Genomic DNA, 16,658 nt, shown 5'->3' with positions numbered 1-16,658 from the left:
GTCTTGGCACCTTGGTTATGGCAGGCTGTAGGACCACATAGCCCTTGTTCCTTAGGAAGGCCTTTCTTCAAAGGTTGGCTTTTCTTTGCCTCTCTGCAAGGGACGTCTTTAGCCTTCCTTCCCAAGTGGACTCTCTCTCATCCCTGCCCTTCCTCAGCAAAGCAATAATAATAATAATAATAATAATAATAATAATAATAATAATAATAATAATAATAATAATTAAAGTTGCCCTTTAGCAGCCTCACATAAAATACCCAGGGGAAATACCTGTATCTATGAATAGCTGTTTATAAACTATGATTCACAGAGTCTCAGGGGGTGATGTAGCAATTTGGGTAGCTGGTTGGATAGGGCATAACAACCATGGTGAGGATGGCGCAGGCATAACAACCATCATGAGGATGGCACAGGACGGGGCAGTGTTTCATTCTGTTGTACATAGGGTCAGAACAGACTCGACGGGACCAAACAACAACAAACAAGCCTGGCTGCAAGAAATAATATTCAGAGAACACTTAGTGGCATGCTATTCACTGACTCCTCTATGGTACTGTAAGTTCTGTCTTTGGATCAAATAAGGCCTTTAGGCTATAGTGTCTTTATCCGTCTTGAAACCCTCCACTGACTTTAACGAGGATCCCTGCAAGGAGCAGGTATGTGACATTCACTCCTACATTTGGTGAAAAACGGTACTGAGGATGCCCCCAGTATTAAACCCTTTGAGAGAATTTGTTTTAGCTTACAGCACCGGGGGAAAAATGTCCTGCTGAGTAACTCATATGCTTCTTCCTTTGTCATCATAACAGCAATTTATTATTTTTTTTAATAACAATGATTTTAATGATTGTGATCCCTAACCTCCTCCAACCTGCAACTAGGAACTTTAGAGCCAAATTTGATGCCAAATTAAAAAAAAAAAAACATTAAGTTAATTCTTAATATTAACATGTTCGTACTTTTTTTTAACTTTTCCTTGGTATTGTTTTCTTTCTTTTTTATCCTTATGGTTATATTTGCATATAAAGGACAATTCTTCCTCATTTCTTTTCTCTCTTGATAAAGCTGAAACAAAGATATTTTTGGTTTTTATTGTGCTTTAGGTGAAAGTTTACAGAGCAAATTCGTCTGTCATTCAAAATTTATACACAAATTGTTTTGTGACATTGGTTGCAATCCCTGCATTGTGTCAGCACTCTCCCCCTGTCCACCCCGGTTCCCCATTTCCATTCATCCAGTTTTCCTGTCTCTTCCTGCCTTCTCATCTTTGCTTTTGGGCAGGTGTTGCCCACGTGGTCTTGGATACTTGATTGATCCAAAAAACAAGTTCCTCACATGTGTTACTGTTTTATAGGCCTGTCCAATCTTTGGCTGAAAGGTGGACTTCAGAAGTGGCTTCAGTTCTGAGTTAGAAGAGTGCCTGGGCCCATAGTCTCAGAAGTTTCTCCAGTCTCTGTCAGACCAGTAAGTCTGATCTTTTTTATGAATTTGAATTTTGTTCTACATTTTTCTCTCGCTCTGTCTGGGACCCTATATTGTGATCCTTGTCAGAGCAGTTGGTGGTGGTAGCCGGGCACCATCTAGTTCTTCTTGGTTCAGGCTGGTGGAGGCTGTGGCTCATGTGGTCCATTAGTCCTTGGACCAATATTTTCCTTGTGTCTTTTATTTTCTTCATTCTCCTTTGCTCGGAATGGGATGGGACCAATAGATGTGTCTTAGATGGCTGCTTGCAAGCTTTTAAAGCCTCAGACTAAAGCAAAGATCTTTTTTTGTTAAAGGAACATGACTTTATGAAGTGGTGTGTTTCACATCTTTATTAATTTATTTTGTTCATTTTAGTTTGCTGTGTATTTATCATCTTGTAGGACTTTTTCTCTTGAGATTTGGAATTTAAGAAAATTCATCAGGACATAGCTAGCTGTGGCTCTCTTTTCAATAATTTTAACTCACCACTAATGAACCCTCTTGAGCTGAAGACTAAAATCCCTCTTCATCTTGGAGAAATTCTTTTCTATTATTATTTTTTGATTTTTACTTTACCTTCATCTGATCTAGTCTCTCATGAAGCTACTTTTTTCTTCAAATTAAACACTTCTAGGGTGACCAGCTTGTCCCAGTTTGCCTGGGACTTTCCCAGTTTTAGCAAAAAATGTTAGTCACTCTTAGTTGAGCTATTGTGCCCCTGAGGACAGAGATTGTCAAACTATTTGTAGTAACAGAGGAAATTAAAAAAAAAAAAATTTTTTTCCTAATCAATTATGGGCTGATATTGTTGAAAATAAAATTCAAAGTGAATACAACAGAAATTAAATTTAAAAAGACATGCAAAATAGAAGCCCAATTTTAATAATTGTTATTAGATTTAGTAGACATACAATTACTCCATCAAATTGCTCTAAAAGTTTCTAAATCCTTGTTAGCTTTCTGTAAGATCTTGTGTCAGCTTGTGGAGCACACTTTGAGTAACCCTACACTAGGATTTCTCTAGAATTTTCTATTATGCTCTTTCATCCCCTTCATTCCACCTCTGTTCTCTCCACCTTGGGCTGAATGCTTCTCCTTGATGTTCAGATGCCTCGTTACATTAAGCTGTGTGCTTTAATGAGGGGCAGAGATGGAGTCTGTCTTTCTATGTCCGGCATCCACCACACTGCCAGGCAAGGAGTTCGTTAGACTGTTGTATTCATTGAATCTTTATCGGGTGCTCAGGCCTGAAGGCAGGAAAAGGTGGGTTGTTTGGGGCCTCTGCTATGGAGTTGGTATCTTATGGAAGACCCACTGGGCTGATCCCACTTCTGGAAGTTCAGCTCTTGTAGATGAAACTCTCATTTTCTCTTTATTAGAGCTATCCTTTCTAGTGAATCCTCTTATCCAATGAACTCAAGCATACCAATGATCGTGAAGACAGCGCAGGACCAGGCAATATCTCATTATATTGTACATAAGGTTGCCATGAATCAGAGCCAACTCAATAGCAATTAACAACAACAACATCCTCCCTTTAGATGGAGAGAGAGAGATGTACTAACATCAGGAACATTTCAGACACTCAGTCTTACAAAATTCTTTTAACCAAGCACTGGGAAGATAGCCAACTCTTCCAAACCCTCTTCTCTCTCTCCGTTGGAGTCACTTTCCCATCTTACAAGTTGACTCATATATGGCTCTGTTCTATTTCTTAGTTCTCTCCGTACTTTGTCTGAGCCCCAGGCTCACTCCTTGGATTTCTAACTGAAGCTATTTTCCTCACAGCCATCTGATCCCCTAGGCTTCCCCTGGTTCGGTACCATAGACTGTAAGGAATAACCCCAGAAATTCCTTTACTAACTTTCATTTTGAATGTGGTACTCTTTCCACATGTCCAGAACATGAATACATACTGAGCTACTTGTACCACTCATGTTAACTTCCCTCTGCCTTCTCAACAGCTAGATCTCCTTCAGCCACCACCCCTACCCCCGATTTTTCCAATTATCCCTTCTCATCTAACCATCAGAGGTTTTAAGGTTTATCTTCGACTTTCAAGAAATCCAATTCCTTGCCCCTAATTTATGGACTACTAAATTCCTGAAGGAAACATTAGCATATTTTTGTAGCATCTTTAAAATATAATTACATATCCATTTCTGGGGAGGACTCACCCCCAAATCAACAAGAATCTTTTGGAGAGGATTTTATTTTGTTGCTCCTCAATATAGGAAAGATGTGAGTGGAAGGAGAGAGAAAGTGTAAAGGAAAGTGGGTAGGGTTAATAAGGTAGCAAATTCTACTGAGAGAAGTGCCTTGGAGGTCAGAAGGGTATCCAACAGGAGATAAGGATGGAAGGAGAAGGAGGGACACGTCTGCTGGGCTGAAGGTGCTGGGATAAAGCTTCGTTGTTGTTAGCTGCCACTGAGTCATCCCTCACGGTGATCTCAGGAACAAAAGAATGAAACGCTGTGGGGTCCTGTGCCATCACCATGATCGGTTGGAGATTAGACGGTTGGGATCCATAGGATTTTCACTGGCTGATTTTCAGAAGTAGATGGCCAGGCCTTTCTTCCTAGTCCGTCTTAGTCTGGAAGTTCTGCTGAACTCTGTTCAGCATCATAGCAACACCCAAGCCTCCACTGACAGACGGGTGGTGGCTGCACTTGAGGTGCATTGGCTGAGGAGTCAAACCCTGGTTTCCCACATGGAAGGCAAACATTCTATCGCTGAACTACCTAGGGCTGGCTAACTCAGAGATGAGTGGAACCCAGACATGGCTCCATGGTGCATTCTGTGGTTACATTTCATTATGCCAGACACAAGTTCTAGGAAAATAACATGGAAAGTCAGGCAGTAGATATTCCGATGAGTAGGTGATTCTGGACCAAGCAAAGACAAGGTAATTACCTCTACCTTCTTTTGTTTGCAGGGGTGTGGACTGAAAAATTCCAGCTGCCTCTGTACTGGTGTAGGAGTTTGGTTGGAAACAACATCCTTCATATTTACAGCCCTTCCTACCCTGGTGGTGCAGTGGTTAAGAGCTTGGCTGCTCACCAAAAGGTCAGCAGTTCAACTCCACCAGGCCTTCCTTGGAAACCCTATGAGGCAGTTCTACTTCATCCTATGGGGTCGCTATGAGTAGGAATTGACTCTATGGAAATGGGTTTTTGGTTTTCTACACAGTCTTCAGGCACTGATTCACCCTTGAGAAATAATGATACATGGGTCACTTGTCCTCTGCAGGTTTCTGGAGTGAGTCGTTATTACTTTTAGGAAAGTAATTTGGCAGAAATCTTTGCCGGGCTCGAAACCAGTATTTCCACTTCTGGGTCTTTTGTGTAGAAATTAATCTGAAATGTTGAAAAAAGCATGACCTCATATATAGAAAAAAGTAATAGTAACTATTTTTGTAATCAAAGCACTGGAAAAATTAATGCAATAAGGGAAAAATTAAAATATTATATATCTCGATGAAATATAAACACTACTATAAAGGCTGTACCTCAAAAATGTGTGATAATAGAAAGCTATAATATAAAATTATACATGCAACCTGATTACAAGTGTGTAAATTTGTAAAGAGAGGGCTGGAAGGATATACAACAAAATTTTAATGATTGGTTGTTTTGGGGGAATGTGGTGTTGAGGGGGAACTTACCTTCTTTATGTACTTTCTAGTATTTCCTAATTTTTTTCTAAGATACATATCCAAAATAAATCTGACTCATAGTGGCCCCACAGGACAGAGTAGAACTGATCCATACTGTCTCCAAGGAGCAACCTGGTGGATTCGAACTGCTGACCTTTTGGTGAGCAGCCGAGCTCTTAACCACGGTGCCACCTGGGCTGCAAGACACTAATACTACTTTTTAAATGGGCAGATTTCAGCATTATTTTTAACCACTGATATTGCGGAATAAGCGATGGCTTCTGGTGAGCAAAACATCCTCTCTCACAGTGTGATTGAATTTCAGGACGGAGGCCAGCTTGTGTGAGAAAAAGAAAACAACACTAAACAATCCCTGTCATGAATGAGGAGCAGGACCCTATTTTCATGCTATTTCGTTTGGGAAAATCACCAAGAGATCAAAATGACTCCTAAGAAGACAGTCAATGAAATTTTTTTTTTTTTTATGGATTTTCCCCTTAACAGAGAGAAGATAGAAAGTACTTCCTTTTTACACTGTGTCCCTGTTCAAGTGGCCTGCAACATGGTGAAGTTCCATGGCCCCATTTGCATTATTCAGACTCTGGAATAACTGGATGTGATCATTTAAATGATGACTGATGGGCCCTGACCTCCCTACCCAGACGATAGTGCTGTTTGAACTGGCGGTTAATCACAGTTTAAAAGTGACTTATCTGTGAAGTACAATATGACTAATTTAGCAGCTAAGCAGTTTCGTTGTGATCCTGGTGTCAGTGGAATTCTTGTCACCTATCCAACAGTTAAGTCATATTGCATAATTGTGGGGTGACATCACTGCGCTCCCAGATTATTGGCTGAAGAAAAGGAAAAAAAAAAAAGTTTCCTGGACTGTAAGCCTTTCCGGTATCTGAAGGAATGACTTGTCCTGTTACTGCAGTACAGCCAGAGACCAAAGGAAAAAAGCAAACAAACAAACAAAAAACAGTGCTGTGAAGTGGCTTGGTTTTGGTGTGTCATTGAAAACCCCTGAGTCTGAGCATGCGGGGTCCTGTGGGAGATTCCTGATGGAGCCTAATTGCGAGGTCTCTTCCCTTTGTGTGAGACTCCACGCTACCAGTCATTAAGGTGTGGCTCAAAGAGCTGGAGACAATGGCACTCGGGTGTAATGAGGGCATTTAATGTTTCTGAGAACTTTACAGCCTTCTCTTTGGATCGAACAGTTTAAAACGCAGCTCACCATCTGCTAGATACATAGACACTGAAGAGAAGGTCAGCTGGGACCCAGTTGAAAACCTTTTATGGCTGAAAGCCTGGCTTATTTCCCAGGGAACTGGTAGTCTAAGTTAATCACCATGGAATATATAAACTTTAACATCGTTTATGTCATTGTGTAAAACATCAAGGTTTAAAATTATCCACGGAAATGTCTAGAAACTGGGTGCAAATTTATGATAGTAATGGCTACAATGTTTTGTTTACATGTGCCAGCACTGTTCTAAAGAAAAATCTAAGCACTTCACATATATTAATTCATGGGGTAGGTAATATTGTTATCCCCAATTTACAGCTGAGGGAATCAAAGCTCCAAAGTCAAAAAACTGGTAAAGAGTGGAACCAGGATCTGAACCCAGGTAATTCAGCTCCGGAGCACATTGTCTTAGCTGTTGCCCTCCACTGCATCTTGTACAACAACAACAAATGCAACTACTATTTCCATTTGCCAAATGTTTTTTGTGTGACAGTCACTGTATTATAACCACTGCATTCTTGCATCAACTCTGTGAAGTAGAAACTGTGCTATTATTATCCCCATTTTATTGATTAGGAAAGTGAGGCACAAAGAAAATAAGACACACATAAGCAAGTCTGCAAGGATTCAAACCCAGAAAGCCTAGATCCAGACTCCATGCTTTGAACCACCACGCTGTTCTGCTTTTCGATAGCTACCCTTTATTGTGTACCTACTATTATGTAATCCTCATAACAACCCTCCATTGTATTATTATCCCCAATTTAGAGATGAGAAAACTGAGGCTCCAAGGAATGGGGTCATTTGTCAGCTTCCAAGTGGCAGAGCCAGAATTCTTCCAAGTCCATTGGAATCCACCATACCACACTAAAACAAACAAACCACCCAACAAACCCAATGACTTCGAGTAGATTCCAACTCATTGCACCCCCTTATGCTACATAGTAGAACTGCTCCATTGGGTTTTCTTTTCCTTTCTTCTGTGGTGCTGCTGGGTAGGTCTGAACCACCAACCTTCAGGTCAGTAGTAGAGCACAAACCACTTGTGCCACCCAAGGGTCTTTTCCATATCACACTGCCTCCTCCCCAAATCCAAAGCTACAATTCCCAGGCGGGGTGACAGAGGTCTGTCAAGAAAAGGGCTGGTATCTCAGGATTCACCCCGTGCTGGAAGTGATATCTTGGTCCGGGCCGTCCTTATCTTCAAAGGGTGGGGCCTGGTGAAGAGATGCCAGAGGGTTCTGGAAGTCAGCCGTTCACCAAGGGGTGGTGCTTTGATTGAAGGGCACCCTTTCTCGAGGGCCTCCTCTCCATTTGTGTATTCTGGGGGATTTGCTGATGTGATCAGACTCCCCTCTCTCCCCTAAATTCCCTTTCTCTTTTCATTCCGCTGTTATTTCTGAAACTGCGCTCCCCTGCCCTCCTTCGGTTACCACAGCCTGGCACATGCTCAGTTCTCTCGCTTGTAAGGATTTTCACCCCACCCCACCGCGCCTCTCCTTTTGATGCACATATTCAATTCTCTGGAATGGGGCCACCCATAAGCTTGACACACATTTTCAAAGGGCTTTAGAAATGCATGTGATCAGTACATTTAATTGTGTTAAAGAAGCATATCAACTGCTTGTTACCTGTTAATTTCACAGTATGGGTGCCCCACCTCCAAGACTGCAGTAATTTTTAGAAATCTGAAATTACAATAAAAAACAAAAACAAACTTAAATCAACACCAAAAAAGATTGAAAAACAGTTCGACTATTATGAAAGTATTTACACCAGAGCTTTCAAGAATGAAGAGCGCCTCTAGTGAATTTAAACTCTTACTCTTTGAAAGGAAATCAAATGTATCCAGTTAATTCGCTTAATATTTATTTGGGAGGAGATCGAGAACAAAAAATACGTGTGACTTGCCCTGCATGCACCTAAATACTTAAAATACAAAATCAAACATCATTAAGAGTGAAACAAATTGAGACGTAGAGTTGGCCCAATAAGGAAGCAAGCAAGCAAGCCAGAGGAGATGATCCGGACAGCTTTTTGAAGGAGGAGAGACCTGGTTGGAACTGGAAGAACTGGTAGAATTGTGATAGGTTGAGATTAGAAATAAAAGAGGACAATCCATATAGGAAACTTGTTGTTGGCTACTGTTGGGTCGGGTGTGGACTCATGGGAACTCCATGTACGTCAGGATCCAACCATTGTGATTCATAGGGTTTTCGTTGGCTTATTTCCAGGGTAGATCACCAGGCTTTTCTTCCTAGTCTATCTTAACTAGTGTGAGACAAAAAGAGAAGACGAAGGGACAAAGCCATGAATCTTTCTCTAAGATACACAGCAATTAAGTAATGTTCAGAATCTTCTATAAAAATTAATAGTAATGGACAGTTATTCAGCTTTATACTGAAGAGTAGAATGTAATGTAACGGGAAAGTGTGTTTCATTCCAAAATAGAGAAAAGGGAAAATCTTAACATATAGAATTATAAGCTGGCCATCTTCCGGACCCATGAATCTTCCTTTAATGAAGATAAGCAAAGATTCAGCATTGTAAACAACTCAACAGCACCCAGAAAGGGTGCTCATCTAAAACTCACTCTGGTAGATCTCAGTGGGCAGGGAGTCTACTCCTGGGTCATCTGACCTTCAGAGTGACCTCAGCTCAATCACCCCATCTTCCCTGCTCTGTGTCTATCCATATTCCTGAAGAATGACAAGGTCCTTTTATTCAGAGGGGATGAGTGATGCATGGGAGTCTCTCTCCAGTGCTCTTTGTGGTCCTAACCATTGCCTGCGAATGACTTTATTATAGCAAAGAGTGTCTTATGATGAATGAGTTCATTCTGGTACTTTGGTCAATAAGTACCTTGGAATATGGTCCAGAGGAGGTCATTCTATTTGTTCATTTGTTCGGACATTGAATGAGTGCCTACTGTGGTAGCCAGCCTCCAAGATGGCCCCCAGTGATCCTGCCTCCTGGTATTCATGCCCTTGTGTAGTACCCTTCCACATCTATCAGAGTTGGTCAGGGTAACCAAAAGCATGTGTCAAAAGCAACCGTATGTCACCTCAGATGGTATGTCTGAGGTAGATTATAGAAGGAATTACGGCTTCTGCTTTGTGCTGTCTCTTGGATCTCTCTCTCTGGGAGAAGCTAGCTGCCGTGTTTAGGTATGACACACAGCAGTCTATGGAGAGGCTCGTGTGGTGAGGAACTGAGACTTCTGTCAACAGTTGTGTGAATATGTCATCTTGGAAGTGGGCTCTCCACACCCAGTCAAGCCTTGGGTGACTGAAGCCCTGACTGACACTTGATTCACGTCTTATGAAAGACTGTGAGCTGGAACCCATCCATCTAAGCTGCTCTTGGGTTCCTCACACTCAGAACTGAGTGAGATAATAAATTGTTGTTTTAAGCTGTTATTTTTTGGGATAATTTGTTACACGGGAATACATAACTAATACATCTACCATTTTTCTGTTTCTGTGCCAGGTACTGGGAATGAATATGGCTTAGATTTTTCCCTCGAAAAGATAACAGTCCTCAAAACAAAACAGATCTCTAAGTACCTACTTACAACATGATACAACATAAGCTACAAGGGAGATGCCTACCTAATGCTATAAGAAGCGGGAGACAAAAGAGTTAAATCTATTTGGAGAGAAAAAAGGTCGAAAAAAATCTTTACAGACATTTAGAGATTAAAAAAAAAAACAAAACAAACCTGTTGCCGTTGAGTTGATTCCAACTTACAGTCAGACCCGATAGGACAGAGTAGAACTGCCCCATGGGTTTCTAAGGAGCTGCTGGTGGATTTGAACTGCTGACCTTTTTGTTAGCAGCTGAACTCTTAATCACTGCACCACCAGGGCTCCATTTGGAGATTAGTCTCTAAGAAAAATCAGGAGTTTTCCAGGCAAAGAAGAAAGAATGGCGTATGTAAAGACCCAGAGGTGAGAGAACCAGGGCATGTCTTAGGGCATGTGTTCAATTCCATCCAGCTGTGACCTAGAATTCACATGGAGGTTCCTAGCCAGGGAAGTTGGGTTTTAGTCTAAGATATGGGGAACCACTGGCAGATTTTTTGTATGGGACTGACACAATCCTTTATGTATTTTAGACACACAGCTGTTTGTGGACCTGGCAGGGCTGGAGACAGGAAAGTAAAGTAGGAAAATACAGTGGTTCTTCCCAGCAGCCACTCCTATTAGAGACTAGTGAGCTTCTGACGTGATTATATCGCTCATGTTTTTTATAATGCTTTCTTATTAATGCTTTCATTAAGATAGTTTTTATTTTTGTTTTTTGTATTGGTTTCTATCTTTAAGTTTCCATTTGGAAATCATTTCAGACTCACAAAAAGTTTGCAAAAATAGCACGAGGAATTCCCATATATTTTTTACCCAGTTTCTTCCAGTGTTAACATTTTATATGAACCAAACCCGTTGCTTTTGGGTCAATCCGAACTCATAGTGACCCTATAGGAGAGAGTAGACTGCCCCATAGGGTTTCCAAGGAGTGCCTGGTGGATTCGAACTGCTGACCTTTTGGTTAGGAGCCATAGCTCTTAACCACTATGTCACCAGGTTTTCAATTACAGTACAATTAGTAAAATCAGGACATTAACATTGATACAATACTTTTAGCTAATCTACTGACCTTTTTCGAATTACACCAATTGTCCAGTTAGTGTACTTTTTTCTGGTCCAGGGTCACACCTAGCCATGACAACTAATTATGCTTAGTTGTCATGTCTCCTTTAATCTGGGACCATTTCTCAGTCCTTTGTCTTTTGTGACCTTGACACTGTTAAAGAGTAATGAACAAAAAACAAACCTGTTGCTGTGGAGGCAATTCCGGCTCATAGTGACCCTATAGGACAGAATAGAACTGCCCCACAGGGTTTCCAAGGAACTACTGTTGGATTCCAACTGCCGACTTTTTGATTAGCAGGCAAGCTCTTAGCCACTGTGCCACCAGGGCTCCATTATGGAGTAACCAAACCAAATCAAATCAAACCAAACTTGTTGCTGGCGATTTTGACTCAGAGTAGAACTGCCCCATAGGGTTTCCAAGGAGTGACTGGTGGATTCGAACTGACGACCTTTTGGTTAGCAGCCAAGTTCTTAAACACTGCACCACCAGGGGTCGCCATTAAAGAGTACTACCCAGTTATTTTGTAAAATGTTCATCAACTTCAGTTTAGTTTATCAATGTCTCCTACGATTACTCTCAAGTTGTGCGTTTGGGGCAAGAATGGTCCTGGAATGATGTTATGCCCTCAGTGGGCCCTGTTGGAAGTTACATGAATTGGAGTGTCTCAGTACTGCCGATGTTCATTTTGATAAGTTGGTTAAGGTCATGTCCACCAAGTTTTCCAGCTTTGAGTTACCATTATTCCTTTTGTAATGAGTGAATATCTTGTGAGAACATACTTTGAGGCTGTGTGAATTTCCTGTCTCTCGTCAAACCTTCGCCCACTGATTTTAAGATCCATTAATGATTTTTGCCTGAAATACTTATTACTGTGGTGTTTGCCAAATGGTAAAAACCACCCTCAATGAGATGGATTGACACAGTGGCTGCCATAATGGTCCCAAGCACAGCAACAATTGTGAGGATGGCACAGGACTGAGCAGGGCTTTGTTCTGTTGTGCGTAGGGTTGCTATGAGTTGGAACTGACTCGACGGCACCTAACAAGAACAACAACAAAAATCAAGAGATTTATGATTATGTTATGTGATAGATTCAAAATATGTTCTCAAATCCTTCGATATGCCAATCTTTAAAACAAATGGAGCCTAGTTCCCTTCCCCTTGCGTGTGGGCTGTACTTAGTTACTCTTTTATAACAAATAGAATATGGCAGAAGTGAAAGTTTATGACTTGTGAGACAAGGTCATGCACAGCACCCTGGTTTCCTTCTTGCTCTCTCTTGGGTCACTCGCTTGATCTGAGGAAGTTGGCTGCCATGTCATGAGGATGCTCAAGCAGCCCCATGAAGAGGTCCTTGTGGAGGGGAAAGGAGGCCTTCTGCAACAGCCAGCACTCACTTGCAGGGCATGTGAGTGATCCACCTTAGAAGTGAATCTTCCAGTCCCAGGTAAACTTTCCGATTGACTACAACCTCATGAGAGGCTGAATCACCCACCTAAGGCACTTCTGGATTCCTGACCCACAGGAATGGGTGTGTGAGACAACAAATGTCTACTATTTTAAGCCACTAGGTTTTGGTATAATTTGTTATGCAGCAATAGATAACTAATGTTGGTAGACAACCCACATTGGTAGGTAGGAAAGAAATCATCAAAATAAAGTTCAGGAAGAGCAAATACCAGGAAATAATGTGTACAAAGAAAACACAGGGTAGGAAAACATATTAAAATGAGAATAGGATCCTACTACCCACCTACTTAAAAAAAAAAAAAATACTAGATGAGCTAAAATGAACAATTCTGACAGTACCAGGTATTGGGAACTCTTGGACATTGCTGCCCAGAGCATGAATTGGTATACTCATTTAAGAAAATAGTTTGACATTACCTAGTAAAGGTGAGGAGCCCTGGTGGTGCAGAGGTGAAGAGCTAAAGCTACTAACCAAAAGGTCAGCAGTTCAAAGACACCAGCCACTCCCTAGAAACCCTGTGGGGCAATTCCACTCTGTCCTATAGGGTTACTATGAGTCAGAATTGACTCAAGAGAAATGGGTTTGGTTTTTGAGTTAGTAAAGGTGAAGATACATGTATCTACCAGATAGTGTATCAGAGTCCTACTCCTAGGCATACATACGACAGGAGTATGTACACATGTACGTCAAGAGACATGGACATGACTGTTCACAGCAGCGTTGCTCATAGTAGCTTCAAACTGGAAACAACCCAAGTATCCATAAACAGTAGACTGTGTAAACAAATTGTGGAATATTCATTCACTACTATGCTACATGTAAATGAAAACCAACAAATTACAGCTACAGCCAAAGGTGTGGCTGGATCTTAAAAACACTGTTCAGTGCGAAGGGTTTGATATATAGAAATATCTATGATTCTATTTGTATAGGTGAAGTTCAAAACCAGGCAAAATTAGATGATTTTGTTTTAGGATGTGTGCTTAGGAGGTAAATCTATAAAGAAAATCAAGAAAAGTGGATACCATAAAAGGTAGAATAATGGTTTCTCCAGAACCAAACGAAGGATTTATGATTGGCAAGGGGCCAAGCGTGGAGGCCTTCAGAGGTGTTTACAACGTGTGCGTGTGTTTTCCATAAAAATTATTTTTATTGTTGTTGTTAGGTGCTGTCCAGTGGGTTCCAACTAATAGTGACCAAACAACTGCCTCTTGATCTATGTACAGGTCCTTCGTGAGCACAATGAAGTGTTCTGGAGTTCCCATTCTTCGCAATGTTATCCATAATTTGTTATGATCCACACAGTCGAATGCCTTTGCATATAGTGAATAAAACACAAGTCAACATCCTTCTGGCAAAGGTGAAGAACTCATGATGACCCCCACATGTTGCAGAGTAGAACTGTGCTCCATAGGGTTTTCAATGGCTGTAATCTTTACACCAGGAGTCCTGGGTGGCGCAAATGGTTAAGTGCTCAACTACTAGCTGAAAGGTTGGCAGTTCGAACCCACCCAGAGGCACCTTGGGAGACAGGCCAGCAATCTGCTTCCCAAAGATCACAGCCTTGAAAGCCCTGTGGAGCACATTTCTACTCTGCACACATGGGGTCGTCATGAGTCTGAATCAACTTAATAGCAACTAATAACAACAGCAGCAACAACACGTCTTGATGGAAGTAGATCAACGGAGCTTTCTTCCATGGCGCTGCCGGGTGGATTCGAACCACCAACCTTTCAGTTAGTAGCTGAGCATAAACCATTTGCACTACCCGGGGGCCTTATATCCATATCCAAACTCAAAGCAGGCTCTAAAGCCCAGCTTTAATGACTCCTGGTCCAATCAGCGGTATTCCTACCACGGCACACTGGCCGAAGGTATTTGAACCTTAACTTTGTTCTCTGAATATGGGATGATAAATTTTGCATCCTAGTAAAGAGGTTTCTGTTACCAGTAACTGGTATGTGGGGTGTATTTGGGGCAAAGTGAGCCTTTCTGCCCCTGAGGAAGCGACTTGTAGGCTGTCTGGTATGGTATGCCACGGTGAGGTGGTGTCAGGTAACTTAAAAAAAAAAAATCACCTCAGGTGATTCAGCTATGACAACCTGTATGACAACTTGCCTTTTCTCCACACCCCACCCTTCACTGAGAAATACCCGTTTACAGGAAGGGCACTCACTGAGCAGATGTAATATCCATTCACTCACTCATTCAACAATTATTTCTCGAGCTCTATGTGTCCAGCCCTGAGCTAGCGCTGGTGATTCAGAGGTGAGCAAAAACAGACATGGGCCCTGCCTCTTGGTGGGTTTAGTACGGGACACACACAAATCAAATCAAGAAGATAAACGTAAAATTACCAGTTATGTGAACGCAGTCAATCTGGGTTTGTTCATCATGAAGACAGGTGAACTGAGGGGTACCTTAATAGTTTCAAGTGTATGATGAACAAATTATATGGAGAAGAATGGCTAGCTCTCTACATTGGGAAAAGACTTTAGAAACGAGGTTTCCCATGGTCTTGGGGGACATCTTGGTCAATTGACATAACATAGTTTATAAAGAAAATGTTCCACATCCTACTTTGGTGAGTAGCGTCTGGGGTCTTAAAAGCTTGTGAGCAGCCATCTAAGGTACTCCACCGGTCGCACCCCATCTGGAGCAAGGGAGAAATGAAGAAAACCAAGGTCACGAGGTAAAGATATGTCCAAAGGACTAATGGACCACAGCTACCACAGCCTCCACCAGACTGAGTCCAGCACAACAAGATGGTATCCGGCTACCGCCGACTGCTCTGACAGGGGTCACAATAGAGGGTCCCAGAGAGAGCTGGAAAAAAATGTAGAACAAAATTCTAATTCACAAAAAAAGACCAGACTTACTGGCCTGGCAGAGACTGGAGAAACCCCAAGATTATGGCCCTTGTACACCCTTTTAACTGAGTACGGAAGCCATTCCTGAGGTTTGCCCTTCAGACAAAGTTTAGACAGGCCAATAAAACAAACAATAATACATGTATCTCAAGCATGTTATGAGACTAAATGGGCACACTAGCCCAGGGGAAGGATGAGAAGGCAGGAGGGGACAGGAAAGCTGGATGAATGGAAATGGGGAACCCAAGCTTGAGAAGGGGAGAGCGCTGGCACGTCGTGGAGTTGGCAACCAGTGTCACAACACAATGTTTATTAATTGTTTAATGAGAAACTAATTTGCTCTGTAAACCTTCATCTAAAGCACAATTAAAAAAAAAGGTTTTCTGTAGCAAAAAGAATGTAAATTAACAGCTATCATGTATATATATATTTAATATCCTCACAAGAACCCTACAGAGAGAAGGTGAATCTCAGATGAAATAACTTGGCTAATGTCACACAAGTTTTATATCCAATAACAACTTGAAAACCACCAAACGAAACCCAGTGCCGTTGAGTCAATTCCAACTCATAGTGACCCTATGTAACAACTTTACTGAGGTATAGTTCACATACCATAAAACTTACCCTCTTAAAATATACAATTGAGTGGTATATTTACATATAAATGTGACTGTAAATATATGTGTATTTTAATATAGTCACAGGGTTATGAAACCATTAAAAACCCAAACCACACCTGTTGCTGTAGAGTTAGTTCCGACTCATGGTGACCATATGCTACAGAGTAGAACTGAGCTCCAGAGGGTTTTCTTGGCTGTAATATTTCTGGAAATAGATCACCAGACCTTTCGTCTGTAGCACCACTGAGCAGGTTGAAACCATTACCACTATCTAATTTTATAATATTTCTTGTTACTCCCCCCAAAAACTTGTACTCATTAGTCTTTACTCCCTATTCTCCACTTCCTAACCTGTGGCGACTAGTAATCTACTTTCTGTCTTTAGGGGTTTGTCTATTCGGGACATTTAATGTAAATAGTTTTTTTTTTAGAATCATACAACATGTGGCCTTTTGCGTCTGGCTTCTTTCATTTAGTATAATGTTTTCAAGATTCATCTGTATTGTAGACTATATCAGGGCTTCATTTCTTTTTACTAATCAATAATATTCCATTGAATGGTTATACCACATTTTGTTTATCCATTCATCAGTTAACAGACATTTGGCCTGTTTCTTCTTTTTTGGCTGTTAAGAATTATGCTGCTATGAACATGTGTGTACAAGGTTTGTAT

At 41.3% G+C, this 16,658-nt stretch overlaps 1 long non-coding RNA gene across 3 annotated transcripts in view; it reads left to right on the top strand.

Moving 5' to 3' along the window:
- LOC111752305 (uncharacterized) overlaps positions 1-12,480 on the top strand; it is a 32,402-nt gene extending 19,922 nt beyond the window's left edge. For 2 of the 3 annotated variants that reach the window (XR_002787264.2, XR_002787267.2), the window contains exon 6: positions 1,355-2,029. This is a non-coding gene — a long non-coding RNA (uncharacterized LOC111752305). Of the gene's footprint in view, positions 1-1,354; positions 2,030-5,623 lie in introns of those variants that run through there. The other variant, XR_010319156.1, reaches the window with a different exon arrangement.
- Positions 12,481-16,658: the final 4,178 nt, after the last annotated feature.

This window comes from Loxodonta africana, chromosome 23, assembly GCF_030014295.1.
Source record: "Loxodonta africana isolate mLoxAfr1 chromosome 23, mLoxAfr1.hap2, whole genome shotgun sequence".
In the NCBI taxonomy this organism is placed as follows: domain Eukaryota; kingdom Metazoa; phylum Chordata; class Mammalia; order Proboscidea; family Elephantidae; genus Loxodonta; species Loxodonta africana.
This window is presented reverse-complemented; position numbering and strand designations above follow the sequence as displayed.